We start from the raw sequence: 26,482 nt of genomic DNA, 5'->3' as shown, positions 1-26,482 counted from the left end.
GATAGCGGCCTGACATCTCGCGCCAATGGAAGAGACAAGTATGCAAATCACATCCTGGGGAATGGTAGCCCCATCGGCCTGCAACACAAAAGCCAACTGCTGCAACGTCTGGGGTTGTGGTTGACGTCGGCGTAGGTGTCTATCCAATTCATCCCACAGGTTCTCTATCGGGTTCCCCCTCCAAACCTGTCCACTCCCTGTACACAGTTTCCAGCGTAATGTCTCTCTGACGCAGAGCAGAGCCATGCTCTCCCGTGCCCTCGATGGAAGAGAAATCTGGATTCGTCGCTGAACCAGACATCTCTCCATTGCAGTCGAGGCCATACACAAATGCAGACGTTGTTCAAGATGTTGTCGTGTCGTGTGTTTTACGAAAGATATGACAGTATATGTGTTATGTTATCTTATACAAACGGCTCAATATGTATCGTAAACAGTCGTTCAATCAAGAAGCACTGTCTTCATGAAAGTTAGATAAACATACTGATTTTTACCAGCCATTTATTTATAAATAAATATATGCACATACTTTAAATTGAATATTGACTATCTAATGTTTCTTACCTTGAGTGCAGTCTTCTCCCTTCCACCCTGGTTGACATCCTGATTCACACCGGCCTGTATTCCAGGGACAGGTATCATCCCTTCTCTCACACATCCGGGTATTGCAGTTACCAACACATGCTGCTCCATATTCCACACCTTGGACACAGGCTGTAGATGAAAAAGAGAATATGTATGCCAGGGTCTGGTGTCTGACCCTCCTTCACACATGCGGGCACTGAAGTTATCCAAACCACCAGCTCCACGCCCCACCCTTGTTATACATGCTGCCAATGAAATGAACACAAGCTGTGTACAAATGCTCCAACGTCTGGGGTTGTGGTTGACGTAGGCGTAGGCGTCTATCCTATTCATCCCACAGGTTCTCTATCGTGTTCCCCCTCCAAACCTGGCCACTCCCTGTACACAGTTTCCAGCGTAATGTCTCTACGAAGTCTGCAGAGCCATGCTCTCCCGTCCCCTCGACGGAGGAGAAATCTGGATTCGTCGCTGAACCAGACATCTCTCCATCGCAGTCGAGGCCATACACTAATGCAGACGTTGTTCAAGATGTTGTCGTCTCAATATGACGTGTCGAACAGGACGTCTTGCTCGTAGGCTACTGCTATTGAACGGTTTCGTACGGTCTGGTTGGAGATTCTGCGTAGTCTTGGTAGACGTGTTGACTCTTGAAGTTGAAACCGATCCCGTAGCCTTGTGAAGGTGTTTGCCACTACATTGACAACTCTGGCTAGAGCTGATCGGTATTACCCTGCTTGCAAGCAGCCTATGACGGCCTTTCTTTGCACTTCTGTTTATATTGGCATGTTGTTGAGCTGTCACTGTTCGATTGACACAGATGCCAGGCAATCAAAATCCTTGCACTTAAATACCGTTCATGGCACTGCTGCACGTGCAGTGCGTGCATCTCCATGGCCCTTTTGTTAAAGCACTGGGCACGTGTCTCTAATCGTACCTGTTTCCGTACTAATGGTTTGCATGACACTATAACACATTAAACCTCTTCATTTTCCACCTCTTGGTCTGCTACTTTTGCTTGTACGGCTTTTTTATGATTATATAAGAAATAATAAATGGAGAGGAAACTAACCTTCTGTACAATCAATATGCTTCGAAACATGTGTCGTGTGTTTAACGAAAGATATGACAGTATATGTGTTATGTTATCTTATACAAACGGCTCAATATGTATCGTATACAGTCGTTCAATCAAGAAGCACTGTCTTCATGAAAGTTAGATTAACATATTGATTTTTCCAGCCATATATGTATAAATAAATATATGCACATACATTAAATTGAACATTGACTATCTAATGTTTCTTACCTTGAGTGCAGTCTTCTCTCTTCCACCCTGGCTGACATCCTGATTCACACCAGCCTGTATCCCGGGAACAGGTATCATCCCTGCTCTCACACATCCGGGCACTGCAGTTACCAACACATGCTGCTCCATATTCCACACCTTGGACACAGGCTGTAGATGGAAAAAAGAATATGTATGCCAGGGTCTGGTGCCTGACCCTCCTTCACAAATCAGGGCACTGAAGTTACCCAAACGCCCCACCCATGTTATACATGCTGCCAATGAAAAGAATACAAGCTGTGTACAGAAGACCGTACAGACATTGGTTATTCAAGAAATTCACTTTGTATATTATTAAAAAAATGTTCCACCATTAATCAGTATGTCAAGTCAAAATTGGGTAAAATGTACATGTTTGTCGACAGTTATTTTATTTATGAGATGTATATTATGATTGTATGCACACTTGTGGATGCTATTTACCAGTAGCACAGTCTTCTCCCATCCACCCTGGCTGACATCCTGACTCACATCGACCTGTGTCCCGGGGACAGGTGTCATCCCCTCCCTTACACATCCGGGCACTGCAGTTACCAACACATCCAGCGCCATATTCCACTCCTTGGACACAGGCTGTAGACGGGAAAAAATATGTTTGTCCAAGATGTGTACTCAAGCAAATCATGAGTGGCAATAATATGATAAATTGTGAATGATGGGCAAACTGACCTTCTGTACAATCAATATGCTTCCATCCGGGTATGCAGCCATTTTCACAATCCCCGGTCACGTGATTACATGCAGAGATTCCACTACAACTCCTAGAGGAACACGGGTGAACACAGCCATCTCCGTAGGAATTTACACATTCTGAAATAAGGAAATACGATGCATAAGTAGATTCATATGTGAAGAATGACATTACGTCCTCTGTTATAATTGATGTACAAAAAGTATATCGTTACGACCAACTGTCATGAACAAAATGAAGAACTGAACACCCAGACTATCGACTCCATCCGTGCCTCGACTGACAGTGGTAGTCATCCACTTGCTACAGCAATCTATCAAAACCTTCAATACATAGACGATACATCGGTATAATCACGTTTGAACGATCGGCAAATTGATAAATGACGAGTAACACTTTATCGCCACACATTCCCCAGTCGGAAACCTACAACCTCACGTTGATGTCGTCGGTCATGTATTACTCACAGAGGTGCAAGCAGTTCTTAACATTTATTTCTCATCTAATGATCTACAAAATAGGGATATAGAAAAATTGAAAGTGAGACACAGAAAAATCGTTCTTAAAATAATGTATATACTTTTGCTTTCTTTTTCTTAATTAGCATAGTTTAAACTATTAATCAAAGGGATTTTTTGTCTGAATATTCTCTGTCTTCTCTTACTCTGTGTACAGTCAGTTCCATTCCATCCTGCCTTACAGCCCTCAACACACTTCCCCGTTACGTGAGCACAGCTGGAGTTGTCGCCCTTGCAGTGTCTGTCTGGGCATCGCCCATTACAGTTTGTTCCATAGCTGCCAAATACACACACTGAAACAGTAACGTTATTACACATCAACTGTATTGACACAACATTTAACAATAAAAGTAGCTGTTACTGTAACTACAAACCCGTGTCACACTTGTCTGGTTGCCAGCCTGGTAGACAGACTCCACTCGGACAGACGCCGCTCACGTAGTTACAAACCTCGCCGTCACAGTGGCAGTAGTTGTCACAGTCAGCACCGAAGGTACCAGGGCCACACACTTGAAATGCAAGACACCAAACACAATTAAGTAACATATACAGTGATGGCAATGTACGGACTGAGAGATTAAAAACGAGTACAAAAAAGATACACTATGGTGCAGCTAGATTTTGTCAGAAAAATAATACTGTAATTCCTACAATATCCAAGAAAAACATTGTAGTCAATCTAATAAAACATCGCAGTGAAGTCCATGTATGATTTCATAAGTGCGCCTCATGTCTACAGCGAGAGGAATGCACGGTTAACAACCAATGTGTCAGTTATTTCCCCCACAACATCTATGCTATATCACAACTAACACATGAGAAATTCATATTCACACTAAACGATGAGTTCTTTTTGAAAATCAAATCACGTATTTATTTGTATCTATATACGCAAGAGCAGGAAAAAATATAACCTTCAACCATCACTTCACAAAAATCCAGGACGGGTACGTTGACATTGTTGATCTCGTTGTTTACAGTTGTGGTGTACAGGACCAGAAAGCGACCTTCACCAGAACATGTGACGTTCAAAACATCAGGAATGTCTGTCCCGTCTCTGTTCCCTGTCACGGTGTAGCAGTTGGCTCCGTCATTTGGGGAGGCGTCTGTACCAGCGATGGAGATCTGGATACCATTCCGACGAACTATGTCTGTTACATATGAAAAGTGTCATGGGAATCGATGAAATCTATTTTTTCGTATGGACGCTGGTCAGTGATGAATTGCAACATCGCTGTATATTCCACCAACGTTTTAGTAGTGTGCCTGTTGCAAATGCAGTCTCACATGTCTGTATCACAATGCAGATGCTTACAATCGACAGTCTTAAGAGGAACACCATTTACCCCGTATGCTTACCCCAGACTATCATTATTCAGTGAAATAGTTTTACTTGCATTAACTATTTCGTTTCTAGTCTTTATTCGATTCGCCCTATTTCATTTTATTTGGGGATCGCGAACAGTTAGCTAGAAAATAAATAATAACTAATTTTAAAACGTCACAGTATTTGAGATTTAAGCAGATTGGAGACCAGATTTTATGACGTCACCGGATGTGTATAATTCGAGTGGAATGTAAGGCTTGTTTTATGTCTCGATTCTTATCCTTATCATACGTCGGTGCGAAATAGACAAAGCTTAAGACCACGACGAGCATGATCTGTGCCATGGATACGTACGTACGTGTGCAATATAATCTGGTTGACCCACCTATTTCGTATTTGGCTATCATGTAAAACTGAACGTTTTCTCATGTGGATATGTTGGTACTAGGACAATGATTCCTATGTAGACATTGATGCCCGATGTATTGGTACTAGGGTCTTGATTCGAAGGTTTATCATATATTATCCTGCTGGGATCATGATTTATCCTTGGACATTTATTCATGATATTTTGACACAATGACAATGATTCCCAGCATGACATTCATTCAGGATGTATTGTTGCTAGCATCATAATACCCAGGTAGACGATGTCTATAGTTAAGTCCTAGCCCAACTATAATCTATAGAGCTGTTACATTTAGGTTAATTTCGTGCATTAAGATCATTTATGTATACTGTTATTCACAAAAGCCTTCTTCTTCAACACCTATAACTGAGAGAATGGTCTTCCTAGTCGCAGTAGGACACACATATGAGAAATAAAACAGCATTTTTAGAACCTGTAAGTATGTTATTTACACAGTATTTTACACAAAGTGAAGTGATAGTAGAAAGTGTCACCATCTGATTACTCACACCCTCCTGTATCCTTAAGCACCACAAATTGCATGGCCTGCCCTGGCATTGCACTAACCACGTCCCAAAAGACAACAACAATCATTACTATGAACAATAGAATATGTGGTACTTTCGTAGATTTGGCGAAATTCAATATCATTTTCGCTGGTTTATGCGGCCATTTTGATGTAGTTCATTCAATGACCGTGCCAGTGTCACATAGGAGAGACAAGTGGTGTTTTTTTGTAATGCTGCGTCCATTTTAATATCACTTTATTATTATATTTAACTTTATATAATATACAATCATATTAATAGGAGATACGTGATGATGCTTTTTCCCCAACTAAAAGTTAGTGCTGAAATATGGTTGATAACTGAAGTCATCCATGATATATGTGTCAGCCATTTTGCTATTCTCTGCATCACAAGTTGCCTTTTCGATGTTAGTACATGATAATATGCAGGTCACCAATGAAATATACAGTCAATGATGTACTGCTGTGATCTATATTCAGTTGTCACTATGTCAGCAGAGCCGCTGTTATAGTGGTCCATAACTGTGACGAACAATGCTGTCTGTCTGTGTCGAATGCACCATGCTGTGCTGCCAGTAGAACATGTTTAATGAACATCTGGCGTTATACTCACAATTAGTTCTGAAGTATATGACGACGTCACGCACCAGTGTTTCCTTTCCCAGGTCCACTCTCCACCAGGCAGATGTTATATTTGCATCAGTTAAAACTGAATGAAAACATTTCCTTTCATTACCGCCTCTTGTGTCCCCATTGACGGCGTTTGATGATGGGAAGTGGACACTACTTGATGATGTTGTCTTCTTTAGGGCTATATTTTCTTTGACATACAATAGAGTGATTCCTAAATAACATTAACAATGTAAAAGGAACGACTAAAGCAGACACCATAAGGGCGTTGGCAATATGATCCAGGATATGAATAATGCAAAGCAACGACGAACATGTCAACATATGACAGGACCAGTGTTCAGATCAGTTTATATTTCATATAGATATTTCTATAGGATATGAAAAGTTTTTGTCGCTTTATTTATATTAACATTCCTGTCAGTGTTCATACATGTATAATCTGTACGAATATATCCTCAGATGCAGTTCATGCACGTTGCTACCAAATGTAAACTGTTGTAACTGCATTGATTGAAACAATCCACATTGTCATGCTTACCTTTCTGACAAGTCGGGCCGGACCATCCCTCGGAACAATGTGCAGGTTGACAACCGGAAGTAGGGTTACAATTGACCAGGGGACAGTGACACTGGTAGCTGCATCTGTAGCCGTATTTACCTGGCCTACAGTCACCTGTAACAGAAATGATGCATAAATGCATCAAGTACAGACCGTTACACTCAACACGAGACCACATTCGCCACATGGGCTGTTTCATAGTCTCCACAGTGACGAATAGACAGACAAGAACATTTCTGATCGCCCAGTACTTTATTGAACAAGTTATGTTTTCAAAGAAATCAAAATATGCCAGACAGATCAGACAGATACGTTATTCTGCATTCCACATGATGCCAGAAAGAGCCTAGCTCCATATACCACTATCCAGAAGGACTTAGACGTCTAAGGTTGTACTAGGGTCATAAAGGGAAGGGAAGGGAGGGAAGCTACTCTAACCCTAGTCTATGAGACGTCATGACGGACACGGTCAGACGTTGTTGACAGTCGGTCTGTCCTGTCATAATGTTAAGGTGTACAGCGACAAAATGAAACAAGGTTACGATTCAAACATATTTCGGCCAAATCCAACTATTTTAATTTGTGGAAAAGGTTTCAAACCGCAGAGGCGTACAAGCGCAGATATGGCTACTGATCCCGCTTGGTTAGGCCTAGTGCCCTCGCAAAACTGTTTCGTTAGCTACGTCACAGTTAGACACTTATTTTCAGTATATTAGACTGTTCTTTTGATAATGATAGCAATCATTCCTGTAGTTTATCCAGATTCCCGATGGCTAATTCTGACTCGATCACCGAATGACGAGGGCGAAGCCATGTTTGTTTAAAAGCACTGAAAGTAGTCCCTACTTGAACTTTGATATTTGCATCTCTATCCGATTATGACCCCAACGGATATCATTGTATCCGTTGGCTTTTATCCTGCTGAGAAACCTACCCATTATTTGATAAATTCGGTTATTCAGTGTTTTGAATATTCACAGCAATTGCAGAGTTAACCTCTTATACTAAGAGGGAACCAGCAGACGAAACGATAAGTGTTGTCCACATGGATAAGGCGTTCACACTTTTGGTTAAACCCACGAATACGGGTATGGTGCTTATAAAAGTCTGGTTTCGTGTCGTTTCTATGCCGTGCAGTACAGTAATCATTATGTAATGGCAATGAGAAAACATGCAATACATATTCAATTATATGTAAAGAAAAAATAATATGTATCCTGTACAAGCAGTACACAAGGGAATTGATGTTGCCAGTATTGATAAGGCACCATGAGTGGCGGCACGACATTCTGTGAGTACTGAATGGCATCTGTTGCTATCTGGACGTCCTGTTTGAATCTAGTAGTCTCGGGGTGGTTGTTATCTTCCTGCATCGTTGTTGTCTCCCAAAACCAGAACGGGGTGCTTCGTTGTGTGGTCTCTGACAGTAATTCCCCTGCCCAGACCAGTAGTCTAGGAGATAATGGAACCAACTCCCAATTTGAAGACATTGGCAATCCCAGGCGTGTCTTTTTGGGTTGTGTATATTAACTGAGATTAGTTGATAATAACGCTACGATCTCGGCAAATGGATGATTACGTTATAACAAAATGAACAGAATGCTAAAATGTCCATGTTCTTATTCAAACAGACAGCATACTCTTAAATACTCTTTATGTAAATATAAAGTTCCATTGCAAGAGCCTAACCAGCCCAGATGTTTTGCCGTAAACGATTCCATTTGGAGTAAAGGGCAAAATAGCTGTTTAAATTATATGAATGGACCACTGAAAAATAGTGATCACTCGTATATTCGTATACTCGCCATTCGTACAATTTGCATGAAAAAGTATTATTTCCTGACGCAGTGCAGCTGTACCCCTGCTATACAACATCATCCTGTAAACAAACCAGACAAGCGGGTGACTGATGAACCAGAAACTCCAGTGACACGAGAGTAGCATTACTGATTTTGTTAAAACAAATAAAAGTGATCTGTAAATGTTGAATTACGTCTGCTGTGTACAAATGCAGAGATTTTGCTGCTTACAAGAAAATAATAATTTTAGAAACATATTGATATTTCTTTCGTAGTTGACTCAGCACAGCTAAATGCTACTATGATCAATGCTACGTTTATGATAATATTCACGAAGACAGGTGAACGCGTGCTGTTTGGCATATATGCGTATGGAAATTGAATCACTACCCTGATACCCTAAACCAGGAAGAAGATTACTCAGTGTCAAGCTTTCACTGCTGGTCGGTAATGTTTGTGTGCGATAAGCACTCAAGCGATGCTCTTAAGTATCAGGAAGATATGTTTTACTCAACATACAGTGGTGCAATTTAAACGAGGTTGCGACGGAATCCGAATGCCTATGTGTAAGGATATGTATTATCACCTTCAACAGACTTTTCGTAGTTGCACAGATAGTATATGTGTTCAAAGATGTAAAGTTGTTTCGATAATATATCTGTTCACAGATATAAAGTTGTATAGACGGTATATGTATTAACAGACATACAGTTTTATGCATAGAACATACGTTCACAGATTAACAGCAGTCAGTAACGATACAGTCCGACATCGCCTGGAGGTAAACAAATCTGCAAAGGAAAACAGAACAGAATACACGCAGAAGCTACCATGTGTTGTGTTTCGAATCGGTGTCATGGTGCCAGTCACTACAGTTACAGATTTTGATGAATGTGGTCAAGCATCTCAAATCTGTATATAAAATATAATTACTTCACAAATAGATTACATATTGTTTCAAGCACACCTCTTCCATATATTTCATATAGAATATGTGACGTCATGTAATCATTACTATCACTAGTATATTCACTGTAATAAGGAAAATAAGTTTGTGCAAACATCTGACTGAACGATACCCGAGTAGGCTACCTATGAGTGAGTGTTTTCAATGTCTTGTCACCCCGTTGTCACCCACTTTACTGTGGTGTAGTGATGCAGACATTACACATTACTTCCTCGACCATCGTGTTTGGGACACCGTATCAAAACCTTCACATCCTAACTCTTCCTAAACCAGCGTCAGTTATACAAAACTTATCCCTGACATAATATATGATGCTTTAAAGAGCAACTTCTCATTTGCTCTTGAGAATTATGCGATCCCGATTACACTGTAACTATTGTATCATGACTGATGCTTCACACAAACAATCACTAACAGCTGGTGATTTTGCCCTGGTAGGGTTAATGTAGGTAGATGTGACACGACTCGTTTTGTGTTTAACTGGTGATACTACTTTTTAAAATAACCTGTAAAAGGGAGCCAGTGTCCTGTTCACTACACAGTTGTTGCGTTTGAAACACCGTGAACTGACACGTTTCAAAACATATCAATGACACCACTCGACTGTCATAACGTACATAGATATTCGTCACTATTATAATCTTGCTTCTAGTCTCTCCATTTCTGACAGTTCTTCGTTCATTCATCCATTAATGAATCATTTCTAAGAGTGGGGAAGGATGCAGAAGAAATCATTAAAAATAGCAATCGAGTTTACACGCAAAAACACACCAAACATATCCATTATTGGCAACTGTCCTGGCGACATTTCCAGCTTTTCTATCGAACGTTTCGAATCAGCGTATTACGTTAACTCGCTTGGATGTTGTGTTCCTTATCCTGAATAACGCCTTTAATCACAAAAGGCAGTAACCCAGTGATTGGAAGATATCAGTTCAACAAAAGCTATGTCGTCTGAAATGCCGCTCTGTCTAGGTACATGGTCTGATACCAGATGAATTATATCCAGGCAGCTGGTGCTAAAACACCTAAGGATGAAGAACTTACTTACCTGCTACGACACTCAGGCTGGCGAAAAACACAACACCGGCCCACACCACCATGGTTACATATACTGCAGCACACACAGGAAGGAGATAACGTTTCTGTTCATTGTTATATGCAGTAGATTTCACAAAAGTGTCGTTCGTGTCGGTGTCGGTGTCGGTGTATGTAATAATACTATTAGAAGCATGTACGCGTCATTCAGGTGACGCTTACACACCATGCTGAATGCATGAAGACAATCCATACAGATGGAAACATAAAACATGCCCACGCCGCCAACGTCACATACTGCAGCAGAGACCAGGAAGAGGACCTGTTCATTGTGTGCAACCATGTAGTGACATTCTTTGGACAGAAGATGCTATAATGAATAATACGATTAGTATCATCCCTTGTTTTAAAGTAGACATATGTTGTTTAAGCTGGCCTATATTGACGAGTTTCTCCATTAGGTGAAAATAACAGACCGTGCATGATGATTCAAGGAGATACGTGTTTGTTGGGAACTTCATGCTTGTTGTAAAAGACAATAAATGTACATAGTAAGTGTGGCCTGGCTTATTGCGTGTTAAAGGAGTCGAAGACGTTTGCTCGCGATATGAACCACTGGTTTGCTTGATCCTAATTGAATCTTTGCGAGTTGTCTTGATCATGAATGTCATTATTGTGGAAAGTAATATTTATTGATTTGAAATTGATCGACTTCATAACAGTGAATATTAAACAGTGAATATTTCTGACACATTGGAAATTGGTGAAACTGAAATCATTTACTTTAGATTGAACGTCATTCTCCTAAAGCAAAATGTGAGCTCTCGCACATGTATCACCCGTACACGTTCCTTTGGAACTATTGACCCAAGGAACTATAGACTGCCAGCTAACAGATGAATTAATATGACAACGTATTAACATATGGATAGTGTTAGTTCGACTACTCCCTGTGTTGAAGGTGTTTTACACAAATTGTAGCAGATAATTGTTTTCGCGTCGCGTCCTACAAATCAAAATGTTTCTGCTATATTTTTCTTTCTCAAACTAAGAACTCAATCTGAAAACTGATGGGCACCAAACCACTTCGTTACGTTATAATGAAAAAGCGAGGTCATCACCGATTGGCTGTGGGGATAATCTTCATGGAGGAAATATGCATATAGAGACATACGGACATTACTTCCGCTTTTTCTTTGGTTTGTACTGTATCTTAGTCAGATGTCAGTCAGTCAGTATGTCAGTTTAATATGGGCTGAAAGCAAGGGGCAGAGACGATGGGTATGGTGCTGACAAACCGATGGTAATTGTCGCAGGTTAAGTTTTACTAATATTTTAATTATGTCACCAACTTGTTTCCATATCTAATATTGGCTTGAACAGGCCACCTTAACTGTGGTCTGTGGGGTACATCCTGGGCCCTGGCACATGCAGTCCCTGCAAATGATGTAGAGGCAGATCACATGACTGTCCTCTATAAAGACTGCATGTGTTAGGAACCCAGCACACACCTTGCCGGACCACCAAGCCATGTAACATGTGATTTTGTTATAATTACAGGTATGTTGAATGGGTTGTGTGAATGCCTTTAATCTTTTTTTTTTATTGAAATAGGTTCATTCTTGTGTGAATTATATTAATCCAGATAACTGTTTTATTATTGAAATGAATATCAATAATGTGGTAGATAACTGTTTTATTATGGAAATGAATATCAATAATATAGTAGTTAAAAACTACATGGTCAGCATGTGTTAGGAACTCAAGACAGACCATGCTGGACCACCAAGCCATGTAACATGTGATTTTGTTATAATTACAGGACTCATCATAAATAAAACATCAGCCCAGAACGAGAACTTTGTTGTTCCTGTGACATAATGATAAGGGATCATCTTGGAAATAGTAATATTGTCAGTAAGATCACGTTAAACGAAAATAGGACAGAAGCAGTTCAAGTAGTTGTGTATTGCATCACATCGTAATGCGTGAATATGAAATATTCTACACGTAATGACAATTATCATGCTGTATATTATATGATGCGTCTTTCCACCAGGATAATGCACCTGAGCACAAGTCTGGTGTCGCCATGGTTGCACTGCATGACTGTGTCGCTACACTCATTGAGTGAGTGAGTGAGTATGGTTTTACGCCGCTTTTAGCCATATTACAGCAATATCACGGCGGGGGATCACCAGAAATGGGCTTCACACATTGTACCCATGTCGGGAATGCCTTATGCTAAGTGTTGTGAAATAAGAGTATAGACCATGAAATATAAATCAATACCAAGTACTAGAACCAAGCTAGGTGTTGACGACAAACATCCTATGCAAGAACATTTATTTCTGTATAACTTGACATCAAAACCCTGCTGTAGTTCATGTCACATCAAGTGTGGCAGTGTATTTTTTTGTTTAAAAAATCATTGTGACTGTGTTGCATTGTGTCTGTTGAGATTCGGCAGACGTCATTGCATTGTGTTTGGACAGTGATCTTTAGTCAGGGGGTGCTATGTTTAGATGCTTGTGTGGTCTGTATACTTCTGGTCCGATTGATCTGAAACCAGCCTCTACAAAATCAAGGTTAAACGGGGAACCAAATAGGTTACTGGAGCATGAATTATGGGTCAAATGATTAGGAAATGTCAACATGCAGTTAATCTCCCTGCTCGATGGCCACGTGTTTTGCCGTCCCTTGTCGTATTGCCAAAAGACGACTATGGTGTACACAACGTGTCGTAAATGCTTTCTTCAGGCAGCACAACATCATAAAATGCATTGGCCAGTAATAAACCGAGACCATTTAAAACATCTGAGACATGACTGGAAGACGTTTGTGCGTCAACGGCATACGCCTAGTCGAACTTTGCCAGTCGCTGCAAGAGGAGTTGGAAAGACTCCATCAAATCGCCAGTGTGAGACTCATACGCAGTATGCATCGCCGAGTGAATGAATGCTGCTTTAACTTTGAAACTACCCATTTCACCCCTTTCGATTGCCTTTAAGGATCGTTGGCTGTCATAACTTCTACCGTAAAACGTCATTGCCGGTTGTAATGTGTTCCCACATTGTTCATTTTTATCATCTAACTGTTTCTAGAAACTGATATATATTACAATTTAGAAAAGTTGTTGTTATTTCCCTCTATCCCCAGTTTATTTAGGAACCTTGAAATGTGTTTATCTCTGGTCACATTTAGAGATGGTAAGTGAGTAGGTACATTATACTATAGTTCATGTCACATCAAGTGTGGCAGTGTATTTTTTTGTTTAAAAAATCATTGTGACTGTGTTGCATTGTGTCTGTTGAGATTCGGCAGACGTCATTGCATTGTGTTTGGACAGTGATCTTTAGTCAGGGGGTGCTATGTTTAGATGCTTGTGTGGTCTGTATACTTCTGGTCCGATTGATCTGAAACCAGCCTCTACAAAATCAAGGTTAAACGGGGAACCAAATAGGTTACTGGAGCATGAATTATGGGTCAAATGATTAGGAAATGTCAACATGCAGTTAATCTCCCTGCTCGATGGCCACGTGTTTTGCCGTCCCTTGTCGTATTGCCAAAAGACGACTATGGTGTACACAACGTGTCGTAAATGCTTTCTTCAGGCAGCACAACATCATAAACTGCATTGGCCAGTAATAAACCGAGACCATTTAAAACATCTGAGACATGACTGGAAGACGTTTGTGCGTCAACGGCATACGCCTAGTCGAACTTTGCCAGTCGCTGCAAGAGGAGTTGGAAAGACTCCATCAAATCGCCAGTGTGAGACTCATACGCAGTATGCATCGCCGAGTGAATGAATGCTGCTTTAACTTTGAAACTACCCATTTCACCCCTTTCGATTGCCTTTAAGGATCGTTGGCTGTCATAACTTCTACCGTAAAACGTCATTGCCGGTTGTAATGTGTTCCCACATTGTTCATTTTTATCATCTAACTGTTTCTAGAAACTGATATATATTACAATTTAGAAAAGTTGTTGTTATTTCCCTCTATCCCCAGTTTATTTAGGAACCTTGAAATGTGTTTATCTCTGGTCACATTTAGAGATGGTAAGTGAGTAGGTACATTATACTACGTCTCAGCATGAGTCCCTGAATTCCAAATCAACTTGAACTTAAAGATTATTTATGCCTTAACAAGAGATGGTTTTAAAGGAAACGTTCCAAAGGAAAACCATTCCTTGTACATTGTTCAGCACCTACCTGCCACACAGTCCAGCACACAGACACAGATCCACAGCAGGACACCGAGCCTGTGCCCCTCCATGTTGATGAGTGAATATGTACACCAGGAAGTTGAACGCAACTCTGACAGTCAACGCTGTGACTACATTTACTAAATGCGCAGATTATCCACTACGGCCATGTACAGTATAGTCTTTCTTCTCGCCAAGGAAGACTTCCTTAATATGATACTTCACAGCTGTCGGCAAACTCTTCTTTCTCCTGCTGCATATTGTGATGACAGTGTTGACTAGTCACGATTATGACTTCACGTGGGTTCAGGATGTGAAGCCCATTTCTGGTGTCCCCATGATAATGCTGGAATATTGATAAAAACCTATAACATATATTTGTCAAATTCCTGGCAACTGCACATTGTGCATTGTGTAATGAATCATTGAAACCACATTAGTTATTTGTGTGTGTTTCGCGCCACTAGGATAAGTATATGTTGTGAAATGTTGCCCCTACAAAGAAAGTGAATTCTGCATAAAACTATATTGGGTGATTTTACAGAGAGTAAAAAGGGGAATCTTGCTTTGTAATATACATGCTTATGACCAGACAGTTTATTACACTAGCCAACAATAGACATGTTCAGATTCGACAGTGCTCATAATCCCAGCAATTCAAATAGTTTAATTTCAAGGTTATGCATTATACATAAACAAAGCAGTGAAGTTGCTGACTTAAACCAACGTCAGGCAGAGAGGTCAGTCAGACTCATGACTGTGATAAAACTGAAGATAAGAAACAATTCGGTCGTTACTAGCATCACCTGAGGATGGAGTAGGCGTGATGTTATAACTTTTCTGAATTACATGTAGACAGATGGCAAGAATTCTAGTTGGATACATGCTCATGGGCTCCACCAGTAGTGTAGAAAGCTGTACATTGTCAATACCGCGGTGCCTCAGTCATGTATATAGGCTGGTGTCATCTACAGCTGCAGGACAGACATCCTCTCTCTTGAAAGTCGACTCATGTGTCACGTTATCATTAATGGGTTGGTCGTCAGTGTGAATTCCTGCAGGTCCGTTACACATAGCTTGTGGCAACTAGGTTTTTTAGACACGGGTAAAGCCATCACAAGATGTAAGTACCAAACACACTGAACATCATTTGGCTGAGAACTGACGTCGTGTATACCACTGTCATGTAATGCCTCACTATTTGTACCAACTCCAGATCTCTTAAAGGGATTGGCTTCGGATCCTGACTGCAACCATCACGACCATCATTCACCAAACCCCAAGACAATGTCAGCCATTTATGTAAGTCATATGTTTTAACACTGTTTCAACGTATCTTTAATGTTGGTACATAGACGTTAACTAACATACGAGTGATAATTCATATTTCATTCTAGACTGACTGAAACGTTAGAGCTCATATTGCCGATTAAAATTTGATGTCTGTTAATGATGTAGGGATTGTAAAGACAATGAGGAGGAACTGGAGGAAGTGGTATGCTGCTTGAGCAAACACAACAGTACAGTGGCATGTTCCAGTGTGAAAATGATGTCTCTTCAAAATATGTTTGCAATGTTAAAATAAAGCTAGGGAAGGTTTCATAACTGAAGACCATCAGACAGACAAAGGAAAATGCGTTCTTGCCTCGAAGGAAATATTAACAGTTAGCAAAAGGGACAAAAAACTTTCCAAAGCAACAAGAAATGTCTGCAACAATTTTACAATTCCGATTGTATCATGTGTTTATGAATAAGTATAAAATTGTGAATTGCATCAGCCATCTTTATTTTCACTGATGCGTCAAATCTGGAATTGTCCTCCTAATGACCACTGTGACGGTTTCAGGGGTAGGCTTGGGGCAGTTAACCTCCATCCCCCCCAACACTCACAGTTAATGAAATAAATTTCACAAATATACAACCAATAATAATTAGATTATTTGAATTAATAGTAATTAGATGTATATAACAATGAACAATAATTATTACACTAGAATGAATTACAACTTGCCAAACTTAAAGAAATAAACATACCCGAAATCGGAGCGTCGTACAAACTACGTCTACTCTCATGCAAAAAAAATCTTCAACTGAATACAACCCTCACTGTTGATGAGTGACGTCATCAACGAACTCATTCGAAACAAGATACAATAAACAAAGCAATGCACAAAGCAATAAAAGCCTAATTGAACTAAGTCTGCTAACGAATAATTAAAACAAATATTTAGATGATAATAATTGAGTTGAAGCTACTGAATAACCTAAATCCGAGATCCGAAACTAAAAGTCAGCTCAGGCTGTGACGTAAAATGGTGGCTTGCTACAAACCGGGAAATGGAACACAGCTAAGAAGATACATTTTACAGAAAACTGAGCGTTAAATAAAGGGAGGAACTGAGCAATAAATGAGCTAAATACATGAGGAAAATGTACTTATCAATCAACTGAAATGTTACTGAACTGTAAAAATGATAATGACGAATTCATACACAGAACGAAATTGAAGGCCATACCCAACGATAAATATTTACAATGACATACACAATAATTATGAATTATATTTACACCTGATGATATAAAACAATTACATATTAACTATGAAAGCTGTGTTCGTGTAATTGACAATAATATGAATTTACAATTATTTATGGATTAACATGGGCCACTTCAACCACCATAAAACGTTTTGAAAGCTTTACTGAGGACTTTAATGTTGTAACCATGATAAAACAACTTTTGAACAGGAGTTTATAGCGCTCTTTGAAATCGTGTAAGAAAGAGCATGCTCGATTATATCTCAAAAGTTGGGAAATGTTGACACAAAAGGCTAGAGCTACTGGAATATTGCAGGGCATAAACGAAAAGTTGAAGTCATTCCTTTTGTCATACAGGCTTGTTGAGAAACAGATGAGGTGCTCTCACTGGTCTCCTGTATTTCTAGTTCTGGTGGATCAATCAGTGGAAGGGAATTGACTATGTGCTTGATAGTTAAATAGAGAATCTTACTTGTGTGTCTTTTGATATCAAATATGTCAACACGAGTTTATAAAAGTGGGAAACCTCCGAAGCTTGCCGAGGATTTTTTTCCGCTTTTATCAACGAGTGTTGATATCAAAAGACACGAGGGTGAGATTTTATTTATTATCCAACATCATTTTTCCAACGTTTCCAGTCGGTAGACTGTCTAATTAAGTGTAAAAGTATTGATAACAGCTTCAGTAGCAGAGATGTGTGATGTGATTTGATTGTGACGTCATGGTAACCGACGACGTCACAGTTGTCTGCAAAGCATTGTGATGTAATTCATTGCAGCTATATCGACGCTGTCAACTATTACGTTATACCTGAAGCTTAAGTTAAACTTCTCAGCCAAATTACCTTGTTTTGACTTTGCCACTCGGAAGAGAAATTGCGAGTCATATGTGTAAGAGATCAGCAAGAAGGAGAGCACAATTGGTCCCAATCATGTATTAAGTCAATAAAATAATGAAATACAAACTCGTTCTTACGTAGGGCATATCAGCTGCACATACTGACATAACTATACTCTGACACCTATGCATTGTCTCTGTTTAATGGTATATTTCCTTTTTCAGACAGTGTTAAATATCAGTGTCATCTATCCTACCTATTCTGTATATTACATTTAAACTGAATGACATTCAGTGAAGTCAGCATGGACCAAGATATAAAATAAGCTCATTTCTCACATTTGACTGAACAAATGACTAAACTTTTTTTTAACATGACTGTTACAAAAGCTTGCTTCTTTGCATATGCTCTTTTAAGACATGTACATAATATGTTCGGATTCTAGGGGTTTTCTCTATTGCGGGTGTATTTATCAATGGTGATAATATTTGTGGCATATGCAACGAGAGATATTGGATCTCGTCCTCAACAGACGACAGGTTGCATAACATACAGGCTCCATCTCCTCTCAGTGTCCGGTCCTAATGGGTTAATTTTAGCCATATCACAGCAAAAAAAGTGTAGGTTTCCGTCTTCCGGAAACCTTCCGGAAACCTTCCGGATACCTTCCCATTTTGGATCCGGCCCGGATACCTTCCGGAAACCTTCCAAAAAAAATGTCAAAATTTGGGGGGTGCATTTTGTTCACTTAAGTGTGAAACACATAAAAAAATTAACTTGAAAATACCAAGCAATTTGAAGGTTGTTGAAGGCATCTGGAAGGTTTCCGGAAGGTTTCCGGAAGGTTTCCGGAAGGTATCCGGATGCAAATTTTCTTCATGACTTGCTTCTGGTAAATAATGTTAGCCTGTGCATTACAGATACCTGTTGTAATATTCTGTGTTATTTTAATGGTAAATATCCTCCTAAAACATTTTTGGAGAAGAAAATTGTTCAATTTCATATTTTGTCCTTTTCGGATGTTAATGGTATTTAATGAACAAACATCAGTTCTTGTATAATGATATCCTTAAATTTCATGTCCAGACTTCCAGTTTGTACTGAGAAAAAGAAAAAGTCATTGACAATGTGCTCACTTGGGCCTTTGGTCCTAGTGAGATGATAATAAGACTATTTGTAACGGTACATGTACTTGTTATATTCAAAATACTAACTTCATTGACATTTGCCTCACCCTAGTTGTATGGTACTACAGTAAGCTCTTCCTCAGTTACTGTGAATTATTTTATTAAAAGGGATTGACAGTTAATTTGACACTGGAGTTGTAACCACTGCACATATATGTGTATTCAAATAATATAACAACGATGTGCTTAATACTTCACAAATATCTCCAGAAATAGGCATTTTAGTTATAATTGCAGAAATACTTTATGAATGACCCCTTCACTGTTGCCTTGATCTTACACTTCAACCCCTCATGAATTATCACTTTTGAGTGTGAATTTGACCTTCAATATCAGTGATAAATATTTCAAAAACATTTCAAAGAGCTATCCAGCACATAAACCAAATATGCAGTCCTTTGGTAGAATTCAACATATCATTGACCAAAATATGGAAGTAATGTAACCAGTATATGTATAAGAGTTACTAAGACTTCTGTAGAAAAGGCAATTTAAGGGAAAATGTAGTATATATAGATCACACACGACCTTTTTCCAACTTCGACCCCTGCCCAAAGGAAGAGTTAGACCACAAACAAACTTTTTGTCTGGTTGTGACTTTAACCTTTGACATAACAGATCAATGTGTCATCAGACGTTTTCAGAGCAAAGGAAACATGTGTTATTTATCTTGAGATGCCCAAGCAATGCATGGTTTCATAAGATAAGTGTGGCTATTAAACTGAGGCAAAATCATGAAACATCCCCATTTACACAGCTGGCAAATGAAACATAAGCAACAATCAAATTATCAATTTCTTTTATTCATATGCCTATAGTATATCGCACATTGAACAGTGTCCACATGATGGTTCCTGATGCAGAATGCAATTTCATCCTATTCTTCAATACTCATAACAGAGTGTGATAACTGTTCGCTTGACAGTACCTACGGATTATGTTCACCAGTTCAGATAACTTACTTTCCCTCAATCCTCCTTTTCTTTCTATATTGCCATGGATGAACAGGAACCAGGATGAGGGGATACCAGTTAGACTCTATCTCTGCTGCATTGTGTTAGTAGAATTGTGAACTTTCCATTTGGTGTTTGGGTCCACATTTAAAGACAATAAGTCCCATTTATCATTCCTTTCAAGTGTTTACAAGAATTTCCTGAATGTCCTGGAAGAATTCCACTCCAGCTTGGCATTGGTTGGTCTTCTCACATTAGCCAGACCAGCCTTTGTGTGTCCCAGTACCATTTGGCATACAATTTCTCGGTCGGCCTCCATTGAAATAACAGGACCCTCATCATCGCTGTCTGCAAATCACCTCTGATATCTGAAGGGGTGCAGCCTCTGTTTAGGACTCCCTTGTCTGGTCCTTCCAGACTGTCAACCTGGAGTACTCATCCAGGGATCTCAAGCAGGACTTCAGTTTCTGCAGCATTATGTAAAAAGATTTTAGCAATCAAAAAGAATTGTTGCCACATGTACTTACAGATAGAAGGCAGCAAAATCACTTAAGTTGTCATATGTGAGTCTTGTTATATGCTAAACTTTTAAGATAATCACATCTCAAATCTCAACCAGACAAACCAGTGACTAATGTTATGAACTCGGTCCAGACAAACCGATGATAACTATTATGGACAATATCCCACATCACTGTGGTATGATTACATGTGATCAATGAGCCTACTCAATCACAACCTTATCTATTAATTAGGCTTGGAATGCTGGGAATCTTTTTAAGAGATGTCATTTAGTGATTGTTTCAACTCATCAACATGGAAAAATATATATTCACAATCCTTGTCATATAGCCAAACTTTTGCTGGATGCAGTGTTAAATAAATGATTTGGCTTTAACACTGCTTTGAACAGTATTCCAGATATATCACCGCATGTTAGTTTGATGTGGGAAGAAAGTCTTAAGTGATGCAGGTCTTTGATGAATCCCACGAGTATGTGTATAATGCTGACAAACCTAGCAACATAATCGGGGAGAACCACTGACTGACTGAGTATGGTTTTACGCCGCTTGTAGCAATATTCCAGCAATATCACGGCGGGGGACACCAGAAATGGGCTTCACACATTGTACCCATGTCGGGAATCGAACCCGGGTCTTCGGCGTGACGAGCGAACGCTTTAACCCGGGGAGAACCAGGATTTGAACCCATGACTATAGGTTTCTGCTAAGCCCAAGAGATGCAACTCTGCACAGAAAATTGTAGTGCCTTAGATAATAGGACATCCGTGCCTACAGCGATAAGGAACAAACTGAAGACATATTTGCAAAATAACCATATGAACCAAACAGAATAATTTCAAAATATTTACCACTCACTGTTGCTCTTCTATGGTCTTTCTTTGCATTGATGCTGCACGGATGACTGTCTCTTTTATTCATCCGGACATTCTACAAACATAAGTAGCATTCACATCACAGAAATGTCCAAACTGTACATGTTGTACATTTGATTCAAATGAAAAGACCCCGGGTGTGATTCCGACTTAGAACTACCCTAATCATAATAATTCATGTCAAACATTCAGAGATGACATTTATCCCCATATTTAACAAATGTTAAAACAATATTTTGACAACAAAGTCAGGGTCATTCAACACATACATTACATAGGAAATAACTTGTTCGACAATGCAGAGGGATCCTCACCGAGGTGAATATCATTCCATGAATTATTGCCACATTTTCTTGAAATGCAGATTAATGCAATGCAGTATTTACTTTTATTTCTAGGCTATTTGTTTGGCTTTTCCATGGCACTGTTTTGACAGAGATCTAACCTTGATATGACACTTTGTTCAGAAATGATATAAATAAGAAAATACTTTATTATTCCAGAGAAAATTTGGGTTACATTGTAAAAGCACAGAGAAACAAGTATAAGATTCATGATTTAAGTTAAATACACTCGACCCGTGAAGATTCCGGGGTAGACTAGGTCTTCAGCAACCCATGCTTGCCGTAAAAGGCCATTATGCCTGTCGTAAAAGGCGACTAACGGGATTGGGTGGTCAGACTCTCTGACTTGGTTGATGCATGTCATTGATCTAAATTCCGTGGCTCGATGCTCATGATATGAATCACTGGGTTTTCTGGTCCAGACTCCATTATTTACAGACCGTCGTCATATAGCTGAGTGCGGCGTTAAACAACAAACCAACCTAAATACACTCATACATACACACACAAACACAACATCCAAACACCAGGGTTAGAAATTGGCACTAGTCATTTTGACATTTTAAAGGTTTTGCTATATGCTATCATTTTAGGACTAGTGGACTGAAAGTGTTAGTTTCTACCGCTGCAAACACTAATCAACTAATGAATTGAGTGGTCAGACTAGGTTGTCATCATACTCTGAGGGCATGGATCTTGGCTGAAAATAACAATCACTAGATTGCCTGGTCCATGTTCAATTATTTACAGGCTGCCATCACAGAGCTGGACTATTGTGAGTGTGATGTTTCACATTACATTGAAATATACCATGATGAATACATGTAGTTTGTATTTATCACAAACAAAAATACTCACTCAATACTTGGTATCCTCCCTGAGGATGTCTGTGAACCTGCCCAGAAACCCTGAACATGCTGAAACAGAAAACAACTAACTTGTCTTTATCCTTTCAATGTTTCAGTGTGAATTTGTTAAAGATTGATAAGCTGTCATTATTCATTGTAATCCATATCTCACTTTCAGGTGGTTCAGGTGGCAACACATGATTGGAATTGAATGCCACGTTTTGTTTGACATGCACTTTGCCAGATTTATACCCTTGGTAACTAACCCTCATCATCAAATCCCAGCGTTATGTTGAGAATAAGGACACGACCCTTAAAAGTCCTGCACCTGTAGCTCTTATGCAATCCCAAATAGAAATACCATGTCACAACAAACACTTGATCATAATAATAACAAAGGGTTTCCGAAAACAACAAAACTAAAAGGCCCTTGACGTTTACAGTAGTAACATGGAGATCAGGAAAATATCTAAATCAATCCATTTCATAAGATCTCTGTATAGAAATCATGGAACATTATGTCTCGAAGCCCTGCTACGTACCTGGCATCTGCAAGCTGCTCTTCCTTCCTTCGGCTGTCAATCGAGTTTTCGAAATACTTGACGTCCTCGTTGTGGATGGCTCAGGTGGATTTCGACCGGGATTTCCGAGTTAGAGGTGATTGAGAACAATGTATCGATACACGAGGTAAGCATATCGCAATCAAGCATCACGGTGTACATCGATTACACGAGGTTTGAGTGTTTGTTTACATTTGTGTTCCAAAATGGCGCCCTCGGCCATACAGGGAATTATGGGTAGACTTGCTTGTCCCGGAATAACACGAGTTGGTCACGAATGACGAGCGGTCATTTCTGCAGCAGTTACGGAAAGAGACGAGGTTGGCCGATTACAGTTCATACAGGCCATATTGGGAGCCGCGGGGATTTCGACAGTGTGTATTAGGAAGTATACCTATGTGGTGTATGGAATATGCGTTTGCCTACCATGCCAGGCAGTGTGACAAGGGATATCCCAGCGGATGTAATATTCCTACAGCAGAAATGTTTCACAACCTCGATTGCAGGGAGCTGAAGATGTGACATATTCAGACAGAGACCATAATACATAGACTGTTATATGGTCTCTGATTCAGGTAAGGAATATGTTAATAATATTGATCACGTATTAAAGTTCTTTATCTTCTGTAAGCCACTTATTCTGTTTTACATATGTTAGTAAATGTGTGATTTAATTTTTGTAGGATAAGCAATCTACCTAACTTATGTTAATCCTTGCTAATGTATATGATGTAGAAATATGTTTGCTTATTTATATTCCTTTATCTAGAAACTCTATAGTGACTCATTTTTTTAGTTCATACCGTACCGACTAAACTTACTTTTGCAGGTGTGAATAATCAAGAACAAATTAAATGACAGGAGTTTTGCAACAGTGAACATTGTGAAGTGGAAGATAAGACATTTGAAAGGTATGGATATTTTCACTTGTTGAAGAATACCGTGATGACAAGTTTATTATGTTGGGAATTTTGGCGGTGGGGTAGCCTAGTGGTTGTAGTGCTGAAGACCAAGGTTCGATTCTTGTCATGGGTACAATGTGTGAAGTCTATGTCAGGTGTCCCTTGCCGTGGTATTGCTAAAAACAGCATAAAACCATACCCACTCATTTGGGGATTCCGGGTTGGAATTGGTCCCCATCAACCTATGCTAGTTGTAAGAGAGGGTTATACTATAAAGGGAAATAGTACCTCGGCTACTATTGCCTGGTGAAAACAGCACCTTGTTATTTTTTTTACCTTGGGTCTGAATATGCCCGAATACATGAAATTAAACTTGCATGGTCACTTGTAAACACAAATAACTGAGAAATGTTCAAAAAGGTTTACATTAAAAAATAGCATCTACTTGCCGACTCTGATTTGGAGATGCAACTAAACTTATTGTGAAAATATAATATGCTTTGATTTCTTTGAAGTAAAATAAATGCAATTAAACTTGCAAACACAAATAATTGTTAAATGTTAGTCACCTAAAAATAGTTTACATTAGAAATCAGCCTCTGCTCAAATTTACTCATGATTCTGATTGGGAGGTGCAACTAAACTTATCATTGAAAGATCACATGCTTTGAAGTTTTAAGTAGCTTTACTCAGATTAGCTCAATGTCAAGCTGAACCTGAGTCTGGCGAAAATGTCAAGAAACTGGACAACAGGTATACTATATATGTCATATTTATTTTAGTAAGTAGGAAATAAATAGTTATTTTATAGAAATTTCATTTATATATATTTCGGCCAGGAATCAACATGTCTCTCCAGATAACAGACAACAATTAGTAGCCCTTTTTGCCAAATCAAGGTGCTGTTTTCGTTGGAGAAATCAGTGACATTTTGCTGAGGTGCCGTTTTAGCCTCACCCATAAGAGATAACCTAATAGATCAGGTGATAGGCTCGGTGACCTGGTTCATGGCATCTGACAGTGACCATCTAACAGTGTGGACTGATGTTCACAATATCAATCACTGGATTGTCTAGAATTTTGGGCCTACCTTTAGAATACAGTACCTAACTTTTCAAACAGGTCACAGTACCCTGTGATGTAATTCGTAGTATTCTGTTGCCTGACACACTGGCAAAACAATGCCTTGTGATGTCAGGGGTCTGACTGACTGACTGACTGATATAAAGATTTAACGTGCGCTTTCCGACTACAGCGTATTTCGCACACGGGCCTGGCCGGACCATTTAGTGTATTCCGAGAAGGGTGAAAGTGGTGTGTGCAACCCAAGAGGGGGCTTTTAGGGGTTGCTTATATTGATTTTTTGAAATTTTTAAATTTGGAATAAATGCCGAGGTGGGTGGAGGAGGGAACTAAGGGAGCCGGGTGAGGTGCGTGTTTGTATGTTTATTGGATTTTGGATTGGTAGATTAATTAATTTTTAGATGCGCTTAATTAGGTCTGTTTTGATTAGGAATACGCCTAGGGCCTTGAAGTTTTCTAGTTTATTTTGAGGGTTTAGTATTTCATCTAGAGTAGGAACCTTATTTAGATTGAGGGCGGTTTGTAGTGTGGTTCTGTGTGTTTGATAGTGGGTGCAGTGAATGAGTGCGTGTTCTGTGGTTTCGGGTTGTTTGCAGTGGGGGCAGTTGCCTGTGGTGTGTCTTTTAAGTTGTTTTAGGTGGTTATTTAGGTTGGTGTGTCCTGTTTGGAGTTTTGTAATTAATCTGTCAATTTTTTTAGAGGGGTGTAGGATTTTAGGTTTGGCTAGTGGTTTTCTGAGCACTTTTTTTATTTGGCTATTTGAGTTTTGATATTGATTATGCCATTTTTTGGTTATTTTTTGTTTGTTTACACTTTTAATTTCTGATTTTGAGATGGGTAGGTTTAGGCTTATTTCTGGTATTTTGAGAGATAATTTAGCTGCTTTATCGGCGCTTTCATTGCCGTAAATTCCTACGTGGGCGGGGATCCACAAGAAGGTTATTTGTTTGCCTGCTTTTGTTAGGTCGTTGGAGCTTTTAAGTATTTGGTTTATTAATTTAGGTCGTTTTTTGGTATTTTTGTTTTGGAGGGCTTGTAGTCCACTAAGGGAGTCAGTGAGAATTAGGATTTTTTTGTTGTTTTTAGATTGTTGGTTATGCAGGGCTGAGGCCATGCCCATAAGTTCGGCCGTGAATATTGATTGGTTGTTAGGGAGTCGGTAAGATTGTGTGGATATAACTGGTTGTGTGGTATGGACTCCGAAGCCTGTGTGGTTGGAGATCGG

The 26,482-nt window shown here is 39.4% G+C and overlaps 1 long non-coding RNA gene and 1 pseudogene across 2 annotated transcripts; both read right to left on the bottom strand.

Moving 5' to 3' along the window:
* LOC139478834 (multiple epidermal growth factor-like domains protein 10) overlaps positions 1 to 10,515 on the bottom strand; it is a 53,180-nt pseudogene extending 42,665 nt beyond the window's left edge.
* A 9,391-nt stretch (positions 10,516 to 19,906) lies between these two features.
* On the bottom strand, positions 19,907 to 23,486 carry LOC139478860 (uncharacterized). Of its 2 annotated transcripts, none has more exons than XR_011654330.1 (4): positions 23,255 to 23,486; positions 22,723 to 22,781; positions 21,497 to 21,575; positions 19,907 to 20,591 (listed from the first exon to the last, which is right to left on the bottom strand). It is a non-coding gene; the product is annotated as an uncharacterized lncRNA (long non-coding RNA). The 2 variants fall into 2 exon arrangements; XR_011654331.1 differs by having other exon boundaries at positions 21,504 to 21,575.
* Positions 23,487 to 26,482: the final 2,996 nt, after the last annotated feature.

The sequence above is a fragment of the Haliotis cracherodii genome, unplaced genomic scaffold (genome assembly GCF_022045235.1).
Source record: "Haliotis cracherodii isolate W230 unplaced genomic scaffold, xgHalCrac1.p SCAF_4, whole genome shotgun sequence".
NCBI classification, from domain to species: Eukaryota; Metazoa; Mollusca; class Gastropoda; order Lepetellida; family Haliotidae; genus Haliotis; species Haliotis cracherodii.
Note: the sequence above shows the minus strand (reverse complement) of the source record. Positions and strands in the feature narration are given on the sequence as shown.